Genomic DNA, 13,296 nt, shown 5'->3' with positions numbered 1-13,296 from the left:
TTTAATAAAAAACCCCATCCTTTGGGCTTATTTCACAGACAAGAACTTATAAAGTTTAGGGTAAGAGGAAATTTGGGCTGGCCAGTGCAATAGAGCTGGCCTGAGACCAGAGCCTGGATGGGGTGTGGGAAGACTGGGGTGCTCACGGAACCTCCATTCAAGACCTGTAGAGAACACACTCAGGGACGCCCCGGACAACCGAGGGGTGTGTCTTAGCGGACTCACCCAGACCAAGACAGACTGAAATGGGCGGATTGATTGTATCCGCTGCCTTCCGGGATCTTCCAGGCTCCCGTATCCATTTACAGAAAGTCAATGCTACTGGGATGATTCATGTTCTTAGGAGCATGTATGAATCGTCTCTGGTGGAACCCTACTGACTGTCACCTGGGGACAGAGGCCACATCACACCTAAGCTCGCCAGGGCATCCCGCCTATCCCCGCCTCTTCCTCCCCTGCTGGCGGTCAGAGGGTTTACTGGCTTCCTCATTGCCCCCGCTAAGTTAAACAAAACCTCTGAATGCCAGCCGCATGCTGCTTTTTTTTTTTTTTATTATCCACCTGGTCCTCAGGTGGGTGGGTCCAAGCTCTAGTAGTGGCTGGGGAGCCTGGCAGGATGCCAAGGAAGGGCTTGCAGGTGTGCTCCGGCCTTGCCCTGGTGTCACCGTGAGCGAGCGAGCGAGCAAGCTGGTGAGAGGCTGCCTTCTGGAGACTCACTACTCAGCTGCTCACCCAGGCTTCATCCCTGGCTTCAGGCTAAATCATTGTCACTACAGTGTGAGTGGCTGGGGATGGCTTCCCATGGTATCTCTCAGCCTCTCCATAGGCATCGCTTTAAAGTCAAAGGACACTAAGTGTTGTCCCTTTCTCCCCTCCCCCTCCACTCATCTGTGGACGTGACCTCAAGCAGCTCTTCTTGGGTTCAAAGTTCCCTCAGTATTTCTGTTTTCGAGGAAATTCCACATTCAGTGTCAGAGTACATTTGCATATTAGCACTAGTCAGCGTGGAAGTGGCTTCCCTCAGAGGGACCTGGTTTACTCTAGGGCCCTGTGTCTCATCCTGTGGGTTACAACCCCTCCAGGGGTCAAACAAGGGTCCCCTCAGACCATCAGAAAACATGGGTATTTCCACTAAGATGCATAACAGCAGCAAAGCTGCAGTTATTAAATAGCAGCAACAATAATTTTATGGCTGGAGGGTCGCCACAACATGAGATACTGTACTAAAGGATCACAGCATTGGGAAGGTTGGGAACCACTGGTCTAGGGACAGATCCTTGCTGCTTTTCCAAACCCTGTGACTCTCTTAGGGATGTAGTGCAGTACACCAGCAGGAAAGGCACCCTGTGCTCTCTCCTTGCCCTCAGGTCCCCCAGTTAGTAGGGAGTGCCTTGAGGCAAGCAGAGAGTGAGTCCAGAGGCTGCTCTGAGCTCAAACCTGGCTCAGAGACCTTAAGTGTGTTTCAGGGAGGCACAGTAAGATGCAACGGTAAATAGAGAAAGGTAAAGAAGCTGGGCGGCAAGGGTCCAAGCCTGTCATTCACAGCCTCTATACTCCCCTGGGCAACCCTTCTAGAAAGCAAGGGAGGTTATGGGATGAGGTCTTCAGAAACTTTGCAAGGTCAAAGTCATGCCTGACCATGGACCCCATTGTGATTCTTTGTGTGAATAGTTGATCAAACTCTCCTTCTTGGGCCAGAACCCAGTGGGTTCTAGGGTCAGTGTCTATAAGGACTTTGGAGAGTCATCTGGTCTTGGGGTCAGAGCTCCTAGGCCGAGTGTCAAGGGGCTAACTTTAGGGTAAATACTCACTTTGCCTATAATAGTCACTGTTTCAGATTGGAAACTCAGGTGGGTATTACAAGCTTTGACCCTACTGGGGTTTCATGAGAGGCTATCTCACCCCACCCAAAGGCTATCTGCCATGTTCCTTCCGGATCTCCACTACCTGTGTTCCTACAAGACAGTGTTTGTTTCCCCTAACTCCCAGGCTCGCTGCAAGAGGCCTTATAGGTAAAGCAGGCGGGCTTGTGGGTCCATCCTGGTGTGAAGAGCCCTCCTCTTTTCCCACCTCCACTATTATCTCATCCTTACTGAGTCACATGCTGACCCCAGATCTGGCGGGTGGCTTAGGATGTACGTCCCAAGGGGTGGGAGTATGGCTTGTTTTGTAGGAGTGGCCTCACCATTGCAGCTGGGCGCCAGGGCCTGGTTTATGGGTGGCCCTCTGCTGCCACCTGGTGTCCATTGTGTGCCACTCACCCTTCCTACTGGTCTTTGGCGTTGCAGATGTGCGCATGCTCCTGGCTGTAGCATGAGGAGTCGCTGGGGTGGGGTTACATGTGTTAGGGGAGTGTGTGTGTGTGTGTGTGTGTGTGTGTGTGTGTGTGTGTGTGTGTGTATTGAGGAGGATGCTGGCACCCCTAAAGTCCTGCTGGTACTGGGTTTGACATCCACACATGAACAGTGCTTTTTAAATGGGTACTCTGCAAACTGGCAGAGGCTGCGCTGCACCCGGAGAGTCCAACCCCTTGATAGCAATGGGGGAAAGTGAGTCCCCATCCCTCCTCCTCTGTCCATGGCTGTGGCCTTGGTGACTTTTTCGGTGGTCTGGCCCACCATGGAGCGCATCAGTTCTGCTGAGAGCTGTAAAGGATCAAGGCCTGCTTGCGGGTAGAGTTGCATTCTCCTGGGGGAGGAAGCCAATGCAGAAAGTGTGCAGTAATGAATGCCCTCGAATCCTATGATTTAAATCCACAGTGCTTCCTCACTGGGAAGTGCAGTTCAAAGGAAATTACAGGGTGGGACTTGGGGTGCTCCTCGATAATCCTCCGAGAAAGGCGGATGGGGAGTTTCAGGCCAGCCTGAGCTACATAGTGAGACCCCCATCTTAAGAAAAACAAAACAAAAAACAAACAAAGAAAAACCAGAGGTTGGTGTTGTAGCTGAGTTGGTAATGTAACTTACTTAGCATGCAGGAAGCCCTGGAACCTGTAGGCTGAGCCCTGGGATGGTGGAAACAGGGCAGTAAGAAGCTCAAGGTCATGCTCAGCTACCTAGCAAGTCTGAAGGCATCCTGGGCTACATATGATCCAATCTCAAAAAAACAAAAACCAGGTCAGTATCTGGAGAGAGGGAGGCAGGAGTATAAATTTCTGTGAGGCTAAATTGGTCTGCATAGCAAGTTCTAGGCCAGACAGGGCTACACAGTGAGATCTTGTCTTTTTAAAAAGTTAATCAATAAAAAATTAAGTGGGAAGACACAAGACGCTTTTGCTGCCCTGCATGTTGGCTGACTTGAAGATCAGGTAGGATCAAGGCCGTGGAGTCAGAATAGAACAGAGAGAAGGCGAGAGCGGAGGTGAATGCCAGGGCCTAGAGGGGGAAGAGCTGCAGAAATGGGCTTTTTTTTAGGCACCTGGTGGGGTTTTTATTAAGGGGAAGGCATGGGCATGACCAAGTTCAAAGGTCCCCTGGCGGCAAGAAGGTTGGTGGGAGGGGAACACGTAACAGGTGCGTGGCCTTGGTGCGCTCTGGGGTGAAAGGCTCAGGAGAGGCTGGAAGTGGCTTTAGAGTTCACCATAAAGGCTGAGGATTTGCAGGGAGTGGGAGCCAATGAGACTCAGGGCCAACTGCCAGGTTTGAGCTGGAATCACCCACAGGTGTGATGGGATCCCAGCCAGGACACTGTTTAAATGGCCCTGTTTTTGAGCTTGGTGTTACATTCCTCGCATTATCTCAGTTACTGAGCATAAAAACCCAGGGCAAGGCGGCCCTTATCTACTCTGGTGGCACGCTACCAGCTGTGTGAGTAAGGCTTTATTGCCCCTGTTCAAGGCACAAGGAAGCTGGGCTGGAGGTGACCGGGTTGCTGTTTTGGTAGCAGCCAGGGGCAACAGCAGTGACTTCATCCCAGGTGACACAGCACAAGTGTCGGGTGCGCGCAGTTTCGGTATTAAGATGCAACTCCCTTGATGGACACTCACCATTTCAAAGCACATAGTCCCACAGTGTTCGGTGTATTTATGGTGCCACACGGCCCCTCCCCCCCCAAAGAAACTAAGGGGCTAGGCAGGCAGCCCCGTCAGTAAACCACCCTGCATAAGCACGAGGACCTGAGTTCAGGTCCCAGGGTATGTGTAAAGGCTTGCATGACGGCACGTGCCTGGAGTCCCAGCTCAGGGGAGCAGAGGAAGGAAGATCTGGAGCTGCTTTGTGTAGCCGGCCAGCCCAGCTCAGTCAGTGAGTTCTAAATTCAGTGAAAAACCCTGTCTCAAAAACCAAGGTTGGCCTCTGGTCTCTATGTGCACCCAGACTCATGTGCATGCATGCACACACACACACACACACACACACACACACACACGCACGCACGCACGCACGCACACACATGCACGCACACGTGTGCGCACACACATGCGCATACACATACACATACACACACGCATACACATACACACACACACACACACACACACACACACACGCACATACACATACAGGAAACCATGTACCTTTTAGCAGTTACCCCAGCTCCTGATGGCCACTGAGCCTATGGCTTCTTCCTCTCTGGCTACCTCACATCACACGCTTACCCAGCGTGTGGACTTTTGTACCCACCGAACGTCCTCAAGGCCCATGGAACATTTCTGTTTTGTGAAGGAGTGGCAGTCCAAAGTGTGGCGTGGTGTGCCATTTTGGTATCCTGTCATCGGTTGATGGGTGCTGAGTGGCCCCTACATTTGAACTCTTACGATGCTGCTCTGAACATTCATGGGGTAGCTCCTATTTTTAATTCCTAGCAAGTGGGGGCTGGAGAGATGGCTCAGTGGTTAAGAACATTGACTGCTCTTCCAGAGGTCCTGAGTTCAAATCCCAGCAACCACATGGTGGCTCACAGCCATCCGTAATGAGATCTGACGCCCTCTTCTGGAGTGTCTGAAGACAGCTACAGTGTACTTATATATAATAAAGAAATAAATCTTAAAAACAATAACAAAGAAATTCCTAGCGAGCGTGTGAGAGTATGGATGGGGTTGGGGGATTGTATATATGAGGCTCGTATTTGGAAATCAGAGTACAGACTGGGGTATCCTAAGGATATCTTCCACCTTTTGTTTAAGACAGGGTCTCTCACTGGCCTTGAACTTCACCAAGTAGTCCACACTAGGTGTCCTTCAAGCTTCTGGGTAGCCTCCTGCCTCCATCTCCCATTCTGCTGAACAGTGATTCAAAGTACATGCCATGGTATCCAGATTCTACATGAGTTTTGGGTACTCAAATTCAAGTCCTGTGCCATCTGGACAGCTCCTGTTTCCAATTCTTTGGGTACACCCCTAGGGGTGGAGTAGCTAAGTAATCAGAGAATTCAGGTTAGCTTTTTCGGAAAATGCAAACATGTTTTTCAAGGCCGTGATTCCAATGCATATCCATCAACAGTGTAGGACAGTCTCAATTTGACCACACCCTCACCAACCCTGTTATGCCCATCTGTTTATGTTGTGGGAGAGCAGGGAATGCTCATAGGAGACAACTTGTGGAAGTCCATTCTTTCCATCGCGAAGTTCCCAGGCATCGAACTCATTGTCAGCCTTGGCAGCAAGTGCCTTTACCCACTAAGCTGTCTCCCTGACCCAATTGTCTCTTTTCCCTAGAGAATGTGAGGCAGTGTCTCTTGCTGGCTTTGATTCATATTTCCTAGTAACCAGCATCCTGGAAAGTCCTCATGAACTTGTCAGTCATTTCTACATCTCCTTGGGAGACATTTGTAGTCAAATATTTGCCTGTTTTTATTGATTTGTGTGTGTGTGTGTGTGTGTGTGCACAAGTACATATGTCCATATGTGTATACATACATGTGGAGGCCAGAGTGTTCTTCCTCATCTTGCTTTTTGGGGCAGAATCTCTCCTAAGACTGTAACTCACGGACTGGGCTAGCCTGGCTGACCCGGGGGTCCAGGGACCCACTTGGTGCTTCCTCTCCAGTGCTGCGAATACAAGTGTGCACTACTGCACATGTTTGTTTGTTTGCTTGTTGTTTTGTTTTCACATGGGTTCTGGGAATTGAACTCAGGGCCTCATGCTTGCAGAGGAAACAATTGCTACCCAAGCCATCTTCCAGGTCCTTTGCCTGTTCTGAGATGGATAATTTGTCTTCATTAATTAGCTTTTTAGGTTACTGTAACAACAACAAAAAAAAATTCTGATAGAAGCAGCTGTAGGAAGGAGAGGTTCCTGGTGGCTCACAGTTTCAGGGGACACAGGCTGTCTCTGTGGGGAAGGAGGGGCAACTTCGGTGGTGGGGGCCTGCAGATTGGCCTGGGCTGTTCACAGGACCAGGAAGCAGGAGCTCACACCCAACCACGAGCAGCAGCCTGAGAAACCAGTCGCTAGAAAAAGCCATTCTTTGGGCTTTGTTTGTTTGTTTGTTTGTTTCTTTTTTCTTTTGGTTTTGTTTGGTTTTTGGTTTATTGTTGTTTTCCTGTTGTGAAATGTAGGGACAGGAAATGATGAAGAAAGGACTGGGTGGCATCTCGAAGACACTTTCCTTCTTCCCACAGTCCTCAGTGCAGGGCCCATCCCTGAGGTTCCTGCTCTCACTCTCCGCCCCTGTGTCGTGATGGTCTAAGTCCTTTCCCTGTTGGGATGGGGGCTCCCTGAGTCTGAGCCTGGGATTCCAGGGCTAAGCTTGCACCTGAAGTAGGAAGGACATTGGATCTTATCAGTACCCACAAATGGCCCAGAAGAGGGGCTGAGAGCATGGACTGAGGCCACACAGGGTGGCGCTGGACCACAGCTCAGTCTCTCGTTGCTCTGTGCTACAGACATAACTTTGGCTTCTCTGTGTGCCCTTGACCGGATAGGGTAGTTAGATGGACCTCCCAGGCTGGTGGGGAGCTCATTCAAGATTGGGTAGGTTCCAGGCCCAGGACACAGTAAGAGCTCAGTGAGTAGGAACGTCCCGCAATCACAGTATGTTCCTAAATTCTCCTGGTGGGGAGGAGAGGGGGACCAAGGCAGACCAAACAAAGGGACACATGCTAGGTACACTCTGGGAAAACTGAGATGTGTCTGCCTCTGGCACCTCTGTCTGCTAAGAAGTGAGTGCATGTGAGAAACGACCAGAGGTTGGTTAACATGTGCTGGAATGTGTAGTGGAGCCCTAGGGAGGAGAGCCACAAAAACAGATCGAGTTGCAGCCTGTGTGCAGGAGCGGAGTGTGCAGGTCCTGGAGGCTGCTTAGAGGTCTGGCACGGTTGACAAGTATGGGGACCAGTTAACTTGTTCAAGGACTTCTGTGGAAGCAGATGTGCCCTTACTCCCTGGTGCTGTGCCTGGTCACAGAATATCAGCACGGAATGGGGTGCCGCACAGTAGGGCCTGAGCTTTTGTACCTCTGAGGGCAGCACAGCAAGGGCCTCCCATGAGGGTTGCACCCCCACAGCCTGAGCTAGCTCCATAAAAACATTCCTCACAGCTGAGCCCTGCCCACCCCCACCTCCCCCCAAAAGTATTAACTCAATAAGTAGCCCGGAGTCTGAGCTGAATCCAGTCCTGAGCTGCCATTACTGTTCAAAGCATTGCTGTGGCAATGTATACACTGAAATTTAATCATGTACACTTTTACTTAAAAAGTCCAAGCAAATTTTACTTTTTTTGTTGTGCTGGGGATAGAACCTAGGGTCTAGCATGTCTTTGCAGAGCCACACCACAGCCCCTCACTGGGGGACTCTAGGCAGGGGCTCTACCGCTGATCCACACCCCAGCCCCTCACTGGGGGACTCTAGGCAGGGGCTCTACCACTGAGCCACACCCCAGCCCCTCACTGGGGGATTCTAGGCAGGGGCTCTACCACGGAGCCACACCCCAGCCCCTCACTGGGGGACTCTAGGCAGAGGCTCTACACTGAGCCACGCCCCAGCCCCTCACTGGGACATTCTAGGCAGGTGCTTTACCACTGATCCACACCCCAGCCCCTCGCTGGGGGATTCTAGGCAGGGGCTCTACCGCTGAGCCACTTCTCTATCTCACCCCCCAACCAGTGAGAATGATTCAAAAGAGGCTTCGTCAGCAAAAGCGCACCCACAGTTGATGATCCATGAGAGCTGTAACCCTGGCGCTCTCCATACAGCTTTCAGGCAGCTCAGCAGGTCAGACACAACTCCTGTCAGCTCTGCTGGTCACAGTCTCAGTCCCATCCATTGTTATAAAGCTGGAGCGGGACCTTCTATAGTTTTCAGAAGGAGCCATTGGCAACAGAGTGAAACTGGCGTGTAGGTGAGCTGGGAGGAACATGGAACACGGGCACATGACATTGGAGCATTCAAAGGAAGCAGGCAGAGAAAGTCTTTGAGAAAATAAAGACAGAACAGTTTTCAAATGTGATGGTTAAAAACAGTAATAACAGGATGAAGGTGTGCAAGGAGCCCCAAGCACAAGAAACCACACTGAGGCACCTCCCATTCGAAACACCTAAAACAGATGAGATAGAGACTTCATAAGCAGCCGGAAAGAAAGCATGCTCCACAGAGGGGGATAAAGGTCAGGACAGCTGCAGGGTCCTCAGCAGCACTGGAGTAGAAGGGAAGTTCTGTGGTCTGGGGAAGGTATCCGCATAGTCATCAAAACCACGCTTGACCATGACAGGCTGAAGGCGTATCTCCCTAAGACCAGGTCTCAGGCAAAGGCGTCCACACTGGCATTCAACATCAGGACAGACATTCTAGCTAGTGAGATAAAGCAAGAAGTGAGCAGCTTTCCTCTGGCAGCAGCCATCAGGTGAGCCAAGATGGGTGCATACAAATACATCCAGGAGCTATGGAGGAAGAAGCAGTCGGGCATGATGTGCTTTCTTCTGAGGGTCCGCTGCTGGCAATACCGCCAGCTCTCTGTGCTGCACAGGGCTCCCTGCCCCACCAGGCCTGATAAAGCTCGAAGACTGGGGTACAAGGCTAAGCAAGGCTATGTCATTTACAGGATTTGTGTCCGCCGTGGTGGTCACAAATGCCCAGTTCCTAAGGGTGCAACTTACAGCAAGCTTGTCCACCATGGTGTTAACCAGCTGAAATTTGCCCGAAGCCTTCGGTCTGTTGCTGAGGAGAGAGCTGGGCGCCATTGTGGGGCTTTGAGAGTCCTGAATTCCTATTGGGTTGGTGAAGATTCCACATACAAATTTTTTGAGGTTGTCCTCATTGATCCGTTCTGTAAAGCTATCAGAAGAAATCCTGACACCTAGTGGATCACCAAAACAGTCCACAAACACAGAGAGATGCGTGGGCTGACATCTGCTGGCCAAAAGACCTGTGGCCTTGGAAAGGGCCACACGTTCCACCACACTATTGGTGGTTCCCGCTGTGCAGCCTGGAGAAGGCACAATACTCTCCAGCTCCACCGTTACCGCTAATACACGTGATATTTGTAAAATTCATATCCAATAAACAATTTAGGACAGTCAAAAAAAAATGAGCAAAACCCAACCAGACTGGAAAGTAATATATAAGGACAACAGACACAACTTAAACAGTCAAGAAATACTACTCACCAGTCCAAAGAAACAGGCACAAACATGGCCAAACCTCAAAACTTCCTGAAAATGGTCTCATTCCCAAAGCTGATACAGTGTAGGGCCTGACACCGAAGATGAAGAAAACCTTGATAGCATCCCGTGACTTCAGGCGTGCTGAGTCACTGAGGGGCATGGGAGGACACTTTAGTCTCTGTCTTCATTCAGTATAGGTCATTGTTTTGGTCACTTTCCTCATTGCTATAATGAAACATCTGATCAAACCAACTTGAAGAAGAAGGGTAGATTTTGGCTCACAGTCTGAGGGTTCACAGTCCATCTTGGTAGGGAAGGCACAACGATGCAGGAGTGTGAGGCAGCGGCCCACATTTCGTCGTCCACAGTCATGAAGCAGAGAGAGATGGACACAAGTGCCAAGTTCCTCTGGTGGTTTGAATGAGACTAATCCCCACAGGCTCATCGTATGTTTGAATACTTTGTCCCCAGTTGGTGGAACTGTTTGGGAAGGATTAGAAGGTGTGGTCTTGTCAGAGGAGGTGTGTCCGGGGGGAGGGGCAGGCTTGGGGGAGGGGCAGGCTTCGAGGTTTCAAAAGCTTCTGCCATTCATTCCCTGTTAGCTCTTTCTGCTTCACACATGTGATTCAAGACATGAGCTCTTTGCCATTCCTGCTGCCATGTCTTTATTTTCCCACCATGGATGCGGACCTTCTGGAATCTTAAGCCAAAATACATACTTTCTTTTATACATTTCCTTGGTCCATGGCAGTTTTACCACAGCAATAGAAATTAATAACAACAAATAATAAACATAGTAACTAGAATAGCTTCGTTCACTTATTTATTCAGCCTCGGCCCGCAGACCGTGGACAGTGCTGCCCACACTTAGGGTGGGGCTTTCCTCCTCAGTTAATCCAGTCACAAATTCCCTCAGGCATGCCCAGAGTTTATCTCCTAGGTAACCCTAGATTACCTAGAAGGTCACATGTCTAGGAAAGTAGAAACTTGGAAGATTCTAGAAGGCCCTTCTCCAGCTTTATAAACAACTGCTGGCAGTGGTGAGTGTGGTCTGCAGAGCTGTCAGATCTGTCTGACCCTGTTGAGCTGCCCTCAAGCTATGACTACCAGGGTTGCAGCTTTTATGAATCGTCACCCATGTTGGAGTGTGCTTTTGGTAATGATGACCCTTTTGGCTTGTTCCCGCTTTTATAAGTAATAATAATTATTACTTACCCCCAATAATAATTATTATTCCCCCGACCCCCAGCACACAGGTACTCACTGTCCACTGAGTAGATTTTGGTACAACCATTACTTTGCTCTACTGTTGCTCCATCTTTTGGGGTGACTAATCGCTGGTCTGTGTACCAGAGACTATCCGTGGACATCTCTGGGTGCCACCGCACCAGCAGCTGCTTTTGCTCTAAGACACTGCACTGGCTGCGCTGAGCCAAGCCGGTCTGCGCCAGCAGGGGGCTGGCTAGCCAGTGAGGGGCGTAGAGGGGAGCTTCCGGTGGCAAAAGCTTTGGGAGAGCGGTTCTCTTCCCAGGCAGTGTCACGGCTCTGATGACAGGCGCTCTTAGATGACGTCACAGCTCTTATGACAGGCGCCCTTAGATGACGTCACAGCTCTTATGACAGGCGCCCTTAGATGACAGAGTAGTTCTCGTGCACCTTTACTGCTTCCAGATAGGGACTTCTATACAGTTTTGGGGTAGGTTGGGGTCTGACAGTAGATGCTTCCTATTGGCTTGGTCTGAGATGTTAGGGATGTCTCATCAACATGTGACAGGGCTCAGGGACACTTCTCCTACGTGACTGATGGACACAATTCTCTCTGGGGGGAGGGCTATGGCTACATGACAGGGGCCTGGTGCCAGGAAGCTCCTACAGTGCATCCCTTCAGGGTCTCCAGGGCTTCTAGCCTTATTTCAACCTTACCAGGCTTCTTCTCGTGGTCCACCGCCCCACAAACCGTGTGTGTGTGCCTCCCCAGAGGAAAAAAGTCTCATACAACAGGTGGGCACATTGGTACCTTGGGAGAAAATGTGGGTGGTGTCTCTCACAGCCAGTGTTTACTATCCCATACTGTCTTAGTCAGGGTTTCTATTCCTGCACCAACATCATGACCAAGAAGCAAGTTGGGGAGGAAAGGGTTTATTTGGCTTACATTTCCATACTGCTGTTGATCACCAAAGGAAGTCAGGACTGGAACTCAAGCAGGTCAGGAAGCTGGAGCTGATGCAGAAGCCATGGAGGGATGTTCTTTACTGACTTGCCTCCCCTGGCTTGCTCAGCCTGCTTTCTTATAGAATCCAAGACTACCAGCCCAGAGATGGTCCCACCCACAAGGGGCCTCTCCCNCTTGATCACTACTTGAGGAAATATCCAGCGGGGATAGGAGACTCTCTCATGGGGGCATTTCCCCAACTGAAGCTCCTTTCTCTGTGATAACTCCAGCTGTGTCAAGTTGACACAAAGCTAGCCAGTACACACACCCATACCAAACACTTGCCTAGATACTGCCATGAACCAATTATGAGCACTGCAGGCCCCATGTTTCCAGAATCTTTTTGATAGCATGACTCAGTACTACAGCACAGCATCTTACTGTCTTACCCCTAAAGATTTCCTTGTTACTTCTGAAGATAGATTCTTCTGCTTCCATCTATGGACTCATTTGAATCCCTTACAAGTCCAGTGGTAGAATGAACTCACCAACCCTGCACAAGCCCAGGTTCCACGCCCACACCCAATGGAAATCATACTGTGGGGCCGTGCCAGCATCGGGTGGTGCTTCAAATATATGGTACCTATGCATGCATCAGTTAGCTTTCTGTCTCTGGTAAAAAAAAAAAAAAAAAAAAACAGCAGAAACTGATCTAAAGGATGGAAGATTTATCTTGGCTCATGGTTTCAGAGTTTTCAGTTTGTGGTTGCTTTGTTGCTTTGAAACGATCTGTGGGGAGAAGAAAGCTGTTCATCTTTCTGTAGACAGAGTCCTGGGGGAATGATAAGATGGAACCCGCCAAGGTCCACTCCTCAATGAGCTCCAAGCATCTTTCCCTTTTCTTTCTTCAGTATGTTTGTGTGTGAATGTGCATATGTAGATGTGTGTGTGTGTGTGCATGTGCGGACGTCAGAGGTTAACACTGGCTGTTTTTCTCAACCTCGCCACCTTATTCTTTGAGACAGGATCGCTCATTGAGCCTGGAGCTCACTGGCTGGCTGTACTGGCTGAGCAGTAAGCTTAGGGATCTCGCTCCTCCTTCTCTCGTGCTAGATTACAGACAAGTGCCACACTTGGCTTTCATGTAGCTGCTGAGGGTCTGAATTCAGTCCTTCCTGCTTGCATGGCCAGTGCTATACCGACTAAGCCATCTTCCCAGCCTCTCTCTCTCTCTCTCTCTCTCTCTCTCTCTCTCTCTCTCTCTCTGGTTTTTTAGTGATAACCTTAATTTATAGTTCAGGCTGAGATTGAAGTTCAGGCTGAGATTGAACTCATCATAATTCTTCTATTTCGCTTCCAAAGTGCAGATATGACAGATAATAACTGCTGTGCCTGGCTCCGATTCATATGCTTTTATCATCTCCCAATGTCCATGAAATTATGCATCACTGCTGGGTGAATCTGCCAGTGGAGGTAGAGCTCTCATGACCAATCTTCTACCCAAGGGCTCCCCCTGAACACCGCGGCATTGGAAACCAAGCTTCTATACATGAATGTGGAGAGTGCTTCAGGTTCAAACCGCAATACAATCACTTAAATCATTATTT

The 13,296-nt window shown here is 49.9% G+C and overlaps 1 pseudogene; it reads left to right on the top strand.

Moving 5' to 3' along the window:
- Positions 1 to 8,772: 8,772 nt before the first annotated feature.
- On the top strand, positions 8,773 to 9,461 carry LOC110313026 (annotated as a pseudogene).
- Positions 9,462 to 13,296: the final 3,835 nt, after the last annotated feature.

This window comes from Mus pahari, chromosome 23 (assembly GCF_900095145.1).
Source record: "Mus pahari chromosome 23, PAHARI_EIJ_v1.1, whole genome shotgun sequence".
NCBI lineage: Eukaryota > Metazoa > Chordata > Mammalia > Rodentia > Muridae > Mus > Mus pahari.
This window is presented reverse-complemented; position numbering and strand designations above follow the sequence as displayed.